Source organism: Atractosteus spatula, chromosome 2 (genome assembly GCF_055471065.1).
Source record: "Atractosteus spatula isolate fAtrSpa1 chromosome 2, fAtrSpa1.hap1, whole genome shotgun sequence".
NCBI classification, from domain to species: Eukaryota; Metazoa; Chordata; class Actinopteri; order Semionotiformes; family Lepisosteidae; genus Atractosteus; species Atractosteus spatula.
The window spans coordinates 49775995-49790043 of NC_142707.1; the positions used below are offsets into that span (position 1 = coordinate 49775995).

Genomic DNA, 14049 nt, shown 5'->3' on the forward strand with positions numbered 1-14049 from the left:
GCGGATGTTTGTTCTTTATTCTCCAGCTCAGCTGGTAATAGAGGAACAACGAGGCCCAGACATAGACAGGATAAACCAATAATTACTACAATACTTAATGTAACCTTACACAACACGCAAGAGTTATACCATGACCAGATATTTACAGGTCAGTGATTCCCAGAGCCCTATGTCGGTACAGATGTCTTAAATCATCAAATGACAATGATGTAACAGTAAAGTTCATTAACCTGAGTAAATTATTTGTAGCCCTGCCTGTTTATTTATGTCAGTGTTCCTTTAACAGCTGTTTAAATAAGGAAGACAGTGTCCATTGTTCCAGACCTTTACAGTAAGGTAATCAGGCTGAGAACTGCAAAGGAACTAGCTTCCCTTACACTCAGCTATGATGGGAGGCTAACAACAAACATCAGGTATAAAAGTGGTATCTCATTTGGACCCCTGTGGTACTCCACTAATTCCAGTACATCAATCCAGTGTTAGCATTTAGCCCTAACCTGTACTACAGATGCAGCTGTCTTGAATGTGCGAAGTGTCAGGTGGTATACCGCAGGAGGTACCTTAAGTGAGGTAGTTAACCCCATTGCTGCAGTCCAGCCAGCTGTGGACGACGGTACGACGAACAGCACCGCTGTTACCGCTACTCTGTAAAACCGCCAGGGGGCCCAGTGAATTGTTCCGCAGCTGCGTGAGGTTGTCAGATGACTCACTACTAAATGTTTATTAAGCCATTCGTGCTTTGCTGCACTAGTCATACTGTAAAGGAGAGACAATTTCATTTGATACAGTGATTTTGCTCAGCTCCAAATAAGATACTGTATGTTACTTAACAGAATTCTCATTTTTTAATTACATACAGTATACAGAAGTATTAATAATTGTTTAGAAGTAGTAATTTGAAAACTTAATTTTATGTTAGATTGTGATAATTAAAAATATACAGTGTGGCTTTAAAACATATCGTATTAAAAAGCAAATAAACATGTAAAAACAAAACAGGGGCCAAATTAAAATACGTTTTAAGTATTGTTTGAATGACTTTGATGGTCGCGTACTGTAAGTTACATTGTAGCAGATAGAATTGTAGACTATATAATGGGTTTTTCTTTAATCAAAGAAAAGTTTAATCCACTACCCACACAAGATGTATAATTGTATCCTATTCTGAGTTTGTGGTATTCTGCAGGTATTTTGCATGAATACCTTTTGAACAGTAAGTGTTGCCGTATGAGCGTCATTGGTGGTTCAGTGGTAGAATTCTTGCCTTCCATGCGAGAGGCAAGGGGCTTGATTCCTGGCCAATGAACAAACTGTACTTGAACAAATTGCCCCTTGGGGATAACAAAGTCTCTCTTTCAATATTAAATTAATATTATTAAAAAGTAGTAGTACCTAAATTAATAAATGGAACCACCATTTGAATCAGAATTGTAATTAGTTTGAATAATTGTACACAGTTTACCAGAATTTAATGTACTTTAGCACAATATCTTCTTCGTAGTGTTTTGTAATAAATAGAACATACATTTTATGTTGTTGAACAGCAGGTCTTACAAGCTTTTTTGCAAGGATGATGCTCTGTAGTGTAGAGCCAGCAAACGTGTGAATCTTGCTAGAATTCAAAGATAAAATACTTTATTGCCATGTCAACAAAGTTAATTTGAGTGTGCCATAGTGCAGCCTAAATAAAAACACAACAGAAATGGCAACTTTTACACTTAACACATACACAGTACAGATTATTCAGTTAGTTTTAGACTCCAAGTTTAAAAATAAAAACATGAATAATCAAAAGGAGTTTATTCACTCCCATGTGATGCTTGCATCAACCAAGATCTACCTGTTGAGGTGCCTGATGGTCTCTAGATACAGTAGGTGCTGTTTTGTCACTGAGCAGTACTGTGGGTTGGAAGGGATGAGTGGACACCTCCTTAGCATTCTGTTTGATAAGTCTTTCATAAATAGAGGGTAACAGAGGGATGATGGCATCTGATGACCATGGATGCTGTGCATACGACTATTTCCAGCTGATTCCTGTCTTGGGCAGTTGTATTGATGTACCAAACTGATATTGAGAAGGTGAACCCGCTGTCAGTCTCTGTTCTATAGAAGTGTGTTGTTGCTTCCTGATTGACTCCAAACTCTCTCAGCTGTCGTAGAGCACAAAGCCTGCTCTAATGGCCCGCTCCTGAAGTTTATCAAACAGCTTTATAGGCTCAGTTGTATAACATGCTGAGCTGTAGCTAGTAAACAGGTGGTGGTGACTTCAAGGTGCTGCAGGATGGGATGGTGGTAAACAGAAACAGCATCCTCTACAGATCTGTTGGTCCTGTACCCAAATTGGTAAGGGTCTAGCTTAACACTGGACAGATGGTTACAAACCAGTCACTCAAAATCTTTCATAATATCTGAGGTCAGGCCCAGAGACCTGTAATCATCCACGCAGCTGACACTGGCTTTCTTAGGCACAGGAATAATCAATGCAGACTGAAAACAGGCAGCAACTTTACATTGCTTTTCTAATGACCATTTCCATAAGCTTACACGAATAGAATTTAGACATATAGGTGAAAAATTACTAGGTTTGTTTTGTTACCTGTTTACCTGTTTGATGGCAGAGCATGATATTGGTCATTTTTGAGTCAGTGGGCATGACTCCTGTCCTTAGAGAGTGTTGGAAGAGGTTTCGTATCAGTCTGCGTGGAACGTCTCTAGTTTCCGTAAGTACAGCTAGGAAAGTCTGCTGCTGAGCACAGCTGAGTTGTATCATGCTTTCTTTACTAGATTCGCTTTAGGAATATTGAAGAGTCACAGGAGTCAGACAGCAGCTGACAGCATTACTGTGTCTTCTGTTGTGGGAATGAGTGACTGTGAGATCCGTTTCCAAGTGTTGCTGACAGGTTGAAGCCAGAGGGATCGGTGCCACAGGGTCCCAGCGCTCTGTCTATGAAGAGTGACAACTCCATGAATCACCCCCTCACCTTCAGGCAAGGAGCCTTTAGCCTTGATCTCACAGTCACTCATTCCCACAACAGAAGACACAGTAATGCTGTCAGCTGCTGTCTGACTCCTGTGACTCTTCAATATTCCTAAAGCGAATCTAATAAGACAAGCATCACACAAACTTTCACTTGGTTCATCAGTCCATTTTGCGTCCTCGCCCAGATCACTCGGTTACTTATCGCCTGGCCTTACCGTTAACGCTTAGAATCCACCCTACGTTCCACGTTTCACTTCTTAAACCCTTTCACAGATCCCAGCTGTCTAAACCTCAACCTAGTCCGCCGCCAACTTGGTTAATTGATGGACTCCCCGCCTTTACAGTTATTAAAATTCTGGATTACCATTGGTCCCGTGGCATCTTACAGTACCTTGTTGACTGGGAGGGTCATAGTCCAGAGGAATATTCCTGGGTTCCAGAAAAAGATATTCTGGATCCGAGTCTTACTCAGGAATTCCACCGTAACTTCCCTAATCATCCTGTTAGGGAGTCAGGAGCTGCCCCTGGAGGGGGGGTAATGTTACAGCACCAGCTCCCCGCCAGCAGAGAGTATCTCGTGCACAAAGGTCTACCTCAACCCATGGGAGAAGGCGTAGGACAAGATAACCAACCAGACCTCTGAATTACCACCACATCTCCATTCACCTGTGTACTTAAACCCATCTCACAGTACCTACCTTGCTCAGTATTGGGTGTTACCTAGTGAGCTCAACTTCCACCTTCCTGCTAGCATTTTCCTTATGTATCCTTCCTGGTTTTGAACAACGGGGATTTCCTTTTGACCACAGTTCACAGTTTACGTTTTTGGCATTCCTTTAGATCTCCGTCAAAGTTTTTACTCTGGTTTATGATCTCAAGCTAACCTTCTCGACTACGATTCCCGGATCACGTCTCGACATCTTCGCTGGATCTAACAGTATAGTGTTTTCTTGGCTTACGATTTCCTATTTTCGTCCCCATCTCTGTTTACTCCAAACGACTTGTGTTTTTACCACACCTACCCTCGCCCAGCCTCCGCATAGGGTTCAATTCTACAAAACCCCCCTGTCACTTGTGTAACAGCCACATCTAGAATCAACTCTAGACCTTTTGTCAGCTCTCTAGTGCATGAACTAACAATGCAACGACACACAGCTGGCCAAGAAACAACCGAGCGGCCAACTGTCCAATTACTTTTGGTCCCCTAAAAAGGGAGGACTACGTATAAAAATGGTTCACCCAATATAGACATAAATACCCTCGAATTAAAGCTGACATTCTGCACTTTAACTTCATAGTCATTATTTCATTTCAAATCCAATGCACTGGAGTACAGAGCTAAAACAACAGAAACTGTGTAACTGTCCAAATACTTACGGACTGCACTGTATATACAGATGTAGCCATTCAAAATGCGCGGTACAAAGCTGTACCGCGAGCAACTCCGCGTGCGCCACTGCACCGTACCGCGGTACGTGATTGGCTGGCCAAAATGACCGACAGGGGCACTCGTGGTGCGTTGGTCGGTAGGGAAAAGAGTTAATCATTTAATCTCTTTACTGTGCACATTTTAATCCACTTAGTATTGAATATTTATATGGAATTTTACCACTAAAGGGAATTTTTAGTAGCTGAGCATAAAAAAAAGAGGAGCATAACGCATCTGAAGGTCATAAACGATATTGATTTAGGAACATAAACATATTATGTAAACTGTATATGGCTGGTATTGGTATTTTAAAGAAAAAATACACACTAGTATTCCATTTCTACCTAAACATTTTAAGCATCAAATTCTTACATGTGGTTATTTTGGAAACGTTTTTACGTGCTCCTTCTGACCATATTACTGTACGTTTATATACTTTGTGAAAAGTGATTGTTTTAACCTTTTCTGCAAATACGCTCATTATAGGAGTAAACAAAGCATACTTTTAGAATTTGATTAATAGGGAATATAATATGGAATCGCGTATCTAAAGAAATTAATAACGATATAATTATATTCATGCACTGTAACAGAAACAGTATTATATGTGTACGGCTGTTCCAGTGGCTGTCATGTGACTGTGTCAGTGGTGTGATGGTTTAAGTGCCTGACTTTTCAGCGAGAAGTCGGCTGTTCAAATCCAGTTAGCACCATGAATTTTCTTTTAACAAACATTTCTTTGAACAACTAAAATAGCAATATTATGGACACTCTATTGACTTTTTTATATTTCAAAATATCACAACATGTTCGAATCTAAGTCATTTATTTATAACTAATAGTTTCAAACTGCTACTGATATTATCATCAATATGTGAAAAAAGTGAATCCTGTTTTTTATGGTCTGTAGCTCAAATCCTGCTTAACTAAAAATTAGACACAAGAAGAGTATTATTGGACAATGTTGTGAGGCTAAAGAAATCAATAACGATATTAATGCAAAGATCTAAATAAAATTAACGCATACGCCTGACATTAGAGGGTGTCTGCTCACCTGCACGGTGACGTCACCGTCTTTCCCTCTGAATAGCTACTGGGCGTTTATAATATTGTAGCATTATTATATAGGACGGACACAGTGACTCAGGCACTTGAATGAAATGCCTGAGTGAATGAAAAACGGTGCTTTATTTTTCAGTACAGCTGAGTACAGAGAGACACACACACTTTTTCATATATAAGATATATTATATATTTTTCATATATAAGATATAATGATGTGTTCCTGCTTATACACTGCATTACTTTAAAAGCTATAAAAACAGGTTTCAATAGTTAATAACCACTTTTTATGCACAAAACACGGGTGATTTTTCTTCCTCCTGATCAGCTTAGAAATCCGTGTACGCTGTAAGGTTTTTATTTCTTAATTAAACGTTTAAAATACACGTTTCGAATAGAAACAACATATGCTGTTGTCTTCCTGGTACGTAGAACAGATCAGCAGGTCTTTTTTTCCCCAATCAGAGGCTCACCACAATCCACACTCAACCACATCACAGATCTGCCACACACGTACGCCTCAGGACGGTGACATCACTGCCTTTCATATGAATCCTTTCAAATGGAAACATTTTGACACTGCGATCTTAGGAAGATCACAAAGCAAGCCTGTTAGCCTGGGTTTTGCCTAAACAAATCACGCCCGAAAGTGAAGTACTGTAGCATTAATTAGCAAAGGTGTTTCGCAGACGTAGGCATAGTACGTAATTCAGGCTCTATGAACTCTAATAATTAATAACCCTAATTAATCAAATCCCAGGTGTGAGTTCATAAAGCCTGAATTACGTGCTATGCCTACGTCTGTGAAACACCTGATCACCTACTCTAAAAAGTTCAGTGCTTTGTGTATACCGTATTTTAATCGCGGTGGGAGCAGGGTGTGTGGGGACAGGTTTGGTTAAAAGTTGCATTGGGGATCTGTGTTCTTCACACCTGAAACATTTTCTCTGAAAGTGTTTTCTTCCCAGTTTAGCTGATATTTTGCTGCCTACAGATGCAGCCATTCAAAACAAATGGGCGATACCGCATTATTTTGCGGTGCGCTTGACGCAGTTTACCTCAAGTTACCGTATTAATACCGTAAATTCTCGCATAGTGCCACATAATACCACGTGGTACCGCAAGTAAAATAATAGTATCTGGAATTTCCCCAAGTTGGAGCTAGTAAAGCTCAACCTCTCATGTCTGAGCTGTTGCCATCAAAGTCTTTAACGAAGATTTTACTAATAGTATTTATAATGAATGACCTTGGACAAGCTGTAAACTCAAAGTATTGCCCTGGTCCACATTCTTTTTTTCATTGACCGTCTTTGTAAAAGTAACACCACAGCATTCCGTTGATCCAATCACGCATTTGTTTCCAATCATGCAAAGTACAGTAATTTTTGAGAATCTCCGATTCACCATGCCTTTCACATGCTCATAAAAGATATTGATTTAGGAACATAAACATATTACTGTATGCAAAACTGTACTGTATACAGTATGTATATGTATATTTAATGTCTTTACTGTGCCCTTATAAGTATTGAAGATTTATATGGAATTTTACCACTGAAGGGAAATCTTAGTGGTTGAGCATAAAAAGAATAGGAGCATAACGCGTGTGAAGGCCATAAACAATATTAATTTTGGAACATAAACATACAGTATATGGCTGGTCTAGGTACTTTAAAGAAAAAATACACACCAGTATTCCATTTCTCCCTAAACATTTTAAGCATCGACGTCTTTAACATGTGAAATAGCATGTATAAAAAGTGGTAGTTTTAAGCTTTTCTACTAATATAATGTGGAATCGTGTATCTAAAGAAATTAATAACGATATAATTATATTCATGTACCGCAACACAAGAATAGTACACGCTGTACAATGTCTGTTGATTCTGTATGTGTAGGGCTGTTTCACCTCTCCTCACGTGACTTTGCGGGTGGTACTGTGGTCTATGTTCCTGACTTCTGAACCAGAGGTTAGGTGTTTAAATCCAGCTGGTGCCATGACTTTTCTTTTAACAAACATTTCTTTAAAAAAATAAAATAGCAATATTATGGACAATTAATTGACTTTTTATATTTCTAAATATCACAACATGATCGAATTTAAGTAATTTTAATAACAATGAATAGTCACCTTCTTTCCTTCTGACAACGGTCCCTGCTTCTGCTTCCTGCTTCTATCGTGTGTGTGTGTGGGGGGGATCCCTTTAGATCTCCCTTCAGATTTAAAAGGTTATTAATCATATCTTCGGTGTTGCATCTTCCCAGTGTAGCTGATCTTTTGCTGCCTGGGTAAACTATCACGAAGCTTTAGAGAACTTAACATTTCTATTATCAACAAATTGTAAATACGACATTTACATTGGCATTATTAATTTTTCACTTGAGTGTATGGAGGATTGTCAGCTGTCACTGAGAGCAGACCCTCCCTCTTAGGCTGCGCAAACGATCTTTTAAATTTTTCTAGAGAAATGGAGGCTGTACAGTATGTGTTACAATATAAACATTTATTTTGATTTAAATCGCATTTTGGTTTAAATCGCAAACACGTGTTTAATTAAATGTATTTTTTTATTCACAATCAGACAAATGCAACGTAAATCGTTATCTTTGTCTTCTAAGTATCTTAATAAACTTTCAGCATAGTTTTCTCCCCGTTTAGATTTATTGTTCTTGGGATTTTGGTATCAAACGTGGAAAGATTAGATTGTAATCGTTTTTATTTTTTAAATACATTTTAGAAAAGTGTAATCTATACTAAAAAGCTGTATTTATTTAATACCACTCGATACTTATATTAATGGAGTTTAGTTGATACTGTTTAAACTTTTATTTTAAATTGTATTACACCATTGTACACATGCTTAAAAGAGAAGAGAGAAAACGCAAGCCTTCATCAGGTGTGAGGGTTTCTGCTCAGAATGAAACGCTAAAATGTAATGTAGGCTCTGAATGGGTTCAATTCAGTGCGAATTGTAATACTAATTAAATGACCCCGGGTACTTTCCACCCCCTCTGCCAGCAGGAACATTCCTATTCTTAGCTCAGCAGCTCATTACAATATAGGGTGTTCAAACCGGTTTTTTTTACACAGTGACAGAGCGTCGCGTTGTGAATCTGTTTTTCCATGTTTACAAAGAAAGTGGAATACAGTGATACTACCTGCTATACAGATAGATATGTTTAGATATTTAGACCCGGCGCGGCACCGAGAGAGGGAGGAGGCGCGGAGCTCAGCAGTACAGAACGAATGTTCTGCTGCCTGGAGCGCTTAATGGTACCAATCGCGTCTGCATTTATCTACACAACCCTAAGCAGAAAATACACACTAGCTGAATATTTGACCAAGATATCCAGACACAGCTGTATGAGCTCCACCAGTAAAACTCAAAGTATTATGCTAGTCCACACTATTTGCAACCGTCATTTTAAATGAAAAGACTTTATTTTTTCATCGACAAAAAGTCACACCCACCACAGCATTTCGTTGATCTAACTAACAAGAATGGGACATAAGCTAGCCAATATGATAAAGGAATAACTTACTTTTTTGTTTATTTCTTTAGCACATTGATTTGAATATTTCCATCGATTGTACAAGCACTGAAAAACTGTTCAATCCCTAGTTCGTCGGGCATTTTCTTTTACTATAACAGATATAAAAACTCCCTTGCTTTTAACAGAGCGTTTAATAATTTCTAACAATGAAAATTATTTAAACTGCGACACTTTTATCATTCAACGAGAGCTCAAAATATCACAAGGATCCTCAAGAGATCAACAAAGACAACAGAAAAAGATGTGTATAAGATACTGTCCATGGGAATCCAAGCTTTTTTATCTACGCTAAGAAGTAGTCTTTAAAATTTCTTCATTACACAGTGAAGTCAAAATTCCGGGATGTGCCTGTATTAGTACGCTGGGCAAATGTTCCGAGGTCAAATTCTTCCAGCACGGGGGTACCTTTAAAGCGGAGACGACGGCACCGAAATTTTTTGGCGCGCCCTCTCTTTAAAGCCCTGGCCAAATATGAAGACAGTACATACAGTTATAATTCAAACTGAATTAAAAACTACACATCCCAGTTACCATGGTGGTGCTTGTGATCATTGCGTTTAACCAATGAAACAGGGCGAAAAATCAGTCACACAACTTTGGGGCTGAGTTTCGAAAGCTTAACCTATCAGCAACAAAGCGAAATTTACACGAACGGCTACCTCAAACTGTCAGTTACACGACTGTGTATGTCGCTTAAGCCACTCCTGTTTGGCTTTTTAGTTATCGAGGCGGGAAGACGCCCCCCCCCCCCTCTGGGTGCCGGATTTGTCGCCATCTTTAACCGTTCCATGTCCAAATCGCAGTAGCTGCGTGTACAAAATAAAGTTCATCCCAGCTACAATACATGTATATTTTTGTGGTAAGAGGGAGCAAAACATCAGTATTTACTGCTATTAATTAGTGTATGAGGGAAAGAGCAAAGAGGGAATGAGAAGAGTGACAAACTAGTATACCTAAGATCTTTTTTTCTGAACCAGGGAAAATCTGATCATGTTTCTCTATAACAATAATAAAAAACTTTATTTTATATATCACCTTTAAAAGTGGCATCTTAAAGCAATACAGTAGATGTAAAAACAGTTAAAAGGACCACAAAGTAAATACATATAAGAAAGACAAGCAGTTAGAGGTGCTACCAAAATTAGAAAATGAAGCAGATACAGACACTAAGTCTTCTGAAAAGAAAGGTTTTGAGGTTAGATTTAAATTGACTCAGGGTACGTGACTGATATCACTGGGGATACAAATCGAGAGCTCAGGGGTGCAGCTAGAGAAGGCCCTGTCACCCACAGAATGTAGATATTCTTGAGGACAGCTAGAAGACCAGAGTCAGACGGACGAAGGTGGAGAGTAGACGGATAATAAGCTATAGATAGATACTTTATTGATCCCGTGAGGAAAATTGCAGTGCAACAGCAGCTTAACACAGACAACACAGACACAGTGTAACAAATGATACAATAATAATAATACAATACATACTATACAATCAGTAGAAGAATTCCTCGCAGTCCAGAACACACAATGAACAGAACAAAACCAGAACAGAACAGTACACAAAAAAGTCGTATTGCACAATATGACTATAAATAAATATAAATGTATTGCACAGGTCCCTGGCATATATTGCACAAAAACGGTTTAAAACGGGAAAAGAAAAAGAACAGATGCATCAGTTTACTGTTCAGTCCAGAAACAGGTCACTGTCAATGTTGCCTCTGCCCAGACGCAAGGTGGATGCGTTGTACAGTCTTATGGCAGAAGGCAAGAATGACCTCCTGTAGCTCTCCCTGTCGCACCGTGGATGAATCAGTCTATTGCTGAACGTGCTCTTCATTTCTACAAGCCTGTCATAGAGGGGATGGGATACGTTGTCCACGATGGCCTCTAGTTTGGACACCATTCTCCTCTCAGCCACTACCTCCAGGTCAGACCCAATGACAGAGCTTGCTCTCCTGATGAGCTTATTCAGCCTGTTAGAATCCACTGCTCTAATCCCAGGGCCCCAGCATACCACTGCGTAGAAAATGGCACTCGCCACCACTGCCTGATAGAACATATGTAGCATCTTACTACACACATTGAAGGACCTGAGCCTCCTCAGGAAATAAAGTCGGCTCTGATCCTTCTTGTAAATGGCCTCGATGTTCTTAGACCATTCCAGTCTATCGCCGATGTGCACTCCCAGGTACTTGTACGAGTCCACCATCTCCACCCCACTTCCATGGATGTAGACAGGAGTAGGTTGGACCTTCTTCCTCCTGAAGTCTATCACCAACTCCTTAGTCTTTGCTACATTCAATTGCAGGTGGTTCTCCCCATACCACTCCACAAAGCTGCTGACCAGTCCTCTGTACTCTTCCTCCTGCCCACCCTTGATACATCCCACAATTGCAGAGTCATCTGAGAACTTCTGCAGGTGGCATGACTTTGAGTTGTATTTAAAGTCTGAGGTATAGAGGATAAAGGGGAACGGAGAAAGAACCGTCCCCTGAGGAGCCCATGTGTTACTTACTACCTGTTTAGACACACAGTTTTGAAGTCTCACAGACTGGTCTGCCTGTCAGGTAGTCAGTGATCAACGACTTGCATCTCCTCCAGCTTCCTCCTTAGAACTAAGGGCTGGATGGTATTGAAGGCACTGGAGAAGTCGAAAAACATAATCCTTATGGTGTTGCCAGCCTTGTCCAGGTGTGAGTAGGCCCTTTGCAGCATGTAGATGATTGCATCCTCCACACCAACACTGGGCTGGTAGGCGAACTGTAGGGTGTCCAGTGATGAGCTAACCAGGGGTCTCAGGTGGGATAAGACCAGCCTCTCCAGTGTCTTCATGACGTGAGAAGTCAGTGCAACTGGTCTGTAGTAATTGAAGACAGAGGGGCGCCCTTTCTTTGGTACCGGGACCAAGCATGATGTCTTCCAGAGCACAGGGACTTTCTCCAAGTGCAGGCTCAGGTTAAACAGTCGCTGGAGCACTCCGCTCAGCTGATCAGCACAGGCCCTCAGAACTCTGGGACAGAAGTTGTCTGGTCCTGTGGCTTTACCCTCGTGCAGCCTCTTCAGCTTCCTCTTTACCTGGTCAGCCGTGATGGTCAGCCTGGCCTGGGGGATGGTGCTCATAGCGCTTTCAGTGCTGCAGGTGTTAATGGCGGAGGTGTTGGAGAGTGGCAGCTGTGGGGGATGGGTGGGTGAGTAGCTGTCGGGGGTTGTAGCTGTAGGCGGCCATGTTTGTGGGGGGATGGAGGAGGTGTTGGGCACTCGGAGCTGTGAAGGGTTAGGGAGCGTGTGGCTGTGGGGGGATGGGTGTCGAGCCACAGAGGACCCTGAATCAAACCTGTTAAAAAACTGGTTCAACTCGTTGGCCATCTCCAGGTTCCCTTCTGTTGCACCCCCAGCCTGTTTGAAACCAGTGATCTACAGTAGGTACTGAATGAGGATGATAGGAAGCCAGTGCAAGGACTTGAAGACAGGTGTAATGCATCCCTGTTAGGATTCTCGCTGTCATATTCTGAACATATTGGAGATTGCTCAGTGTGGATTTAATTTCCCCAGTGAACAGGATGTGCATTTATTAATTATAGAAAAAAAAAGCCTTTCTTGATATCTCTAGTTCCTAGTTTCTCTAGTTCCCTTTAAAATAAACTATTATTCCACAATGCAGAGTATTACATGGCCGGTATTTACATATGATATTTGTGATTCAAATAAATTAACACAAGCAGTTTCTGAGGATTTAAGTGTTGGCTGAGTTTTTGCAGGATGTAAGACTAGAGATGTTGGTAAGAAAAAGATAATTTTGGGAAAGTTAAGGAATACACTGATAACAAGAACACTTCCTAATGGGGTTAGGCATACTTTTGATGAAGATGATGAAGTTAACAGACTGTATGTTTACATAGATACTGAAATGAGGATTGTATTTTAGATTTTGTGTAGCTGCTAGCATTGAACTGTGTGTTGGATGCACATGAATTAAAGGAATGGGCAAACATAGCTGATGCTGATCCACAGAGCCAGTATATTAAGATGTTTATAATTAGAGGCAATTTGTTTAAATAAATAGGTATGGATACTGATGTGCAAGAGAGGTGGAAAGGCTGTTTCCTTAAGCCAGCACTATAAAATATTTTATTCTCTGTGAGATGCTGCCATTTCATAGTGGGTTTCTAACACTGTGTATAGTTCCATCCACACAGTGCCTTTTCTTCCATCCATTTTCTAATCTCTTTTATCCAGTACAGAGGATTTGGAGCCTATCCCAGTAAGCAACGGACACGAGGCAGAATACACCCTGGACATAGCGCCAGTCCATCACAGGACAGACAGACACAAACATACACACACCAGGGCCAGTTTTCCCATAAACCAATTAACTTACCAGTATGTTTTGGAGTGCGAGAGGGAGTCATATCACACATATGGAGAAAAACCATGTAACCCAGAGAGAACATGCTATCCCCACCCACACAGGACGGCAGGAAATGAACCTAGGACCCCAGTGCTGCAAGATAGCAATGCTAACCACTTCGCCACCATTAGAAATGGAAGGATATCTTAGTTATCTTTCTAGTTCACAGGTTTGCATGCATAATTTAATTTTGAAAGCCACTGAGACATCAGGTACTACTGTTGTATTTAAGAAAAAGAAACAAAACAAAAAGCATACTAACAACTGTTCCATCCTACTCCTTGGTTAATACATTTTTATTATTTATAAACAGTTAACATTGTTAGGAAAATATTTTGAATTATATTTTACCCTATTTTTTCTTGAATAGTTTATGCTAACACCTAACTTTCTTAATTAGATGTATTTAAAACAGTGAACTAAGTGTAACATAACATTCAGAAATACAATCGAGAATAGTTTTGTGGTGTTTGTATAGATGAAATGTTTCTAAAATGTATAACGTAACAAAATTAAAGACGATTCAAATCTGTAATCTTTCCACTTGTAATGTCATTAGAAAGTACAGCAAGTTTCTGCTTTGTCTAAGGATGGTATCAAAAAGTAGTCTAAGTG

General features: G+C 40.1%; 1 protein-coding gene across 4 annotated transcripts in view; it reads left to right on the forward strand.

Moving 5' to 3' along the window:
* LOC148839822 (uncharacterized) overlaps positions 1-14049 on the forward strand; it is a 191278-nt gene that overhangs the window by 63658 nt on the left and 113571 nt on the right. The window lies entirely within an intron of this gene.